The sequence below is a fragment of the Ammodytes marinus genome (genome assembly GCF_949987685.1).
Source record: "Ammodytes marinus genome assembly, chromosome: 25".
Classification (NCBI taxonomy): domain Eukaryota; kingdom Metazoa; phylum Chordata; class Actinopteri; order Uranoscopiformes; family Ammodytidae; genus Ammodytes; species Ammodytes marinus.
In genome coordinates this window covers 2119475-2119692 of record NC_137229.1, presented here as the reverse complement: position 1 = coordinate 2119692, position 218 = coordinate 2119475, and positions in this window count along the sequence as shown.

Sequence of the window (218 nt, the reverse complement as noted above, 5' to 3'; positions counted from 1 at the left end):
TTATCGTCGGATGTAGTATGTAGAATAGAGAAAAGAAAGAGGAGGAGATTCGGAACACAGGGGTTGCGTTCCAAATCTCCTCCTGTTTCTTTTCTCTATCCTACATACTACATCCGACGATAAAAATAATCTAGTTAGGATGCAGTAGGCATACTATTGGGACATACTTAAACTCTCTTATTTCATCATAACATTGCGCCTTGATCTTGCCTCTTGCT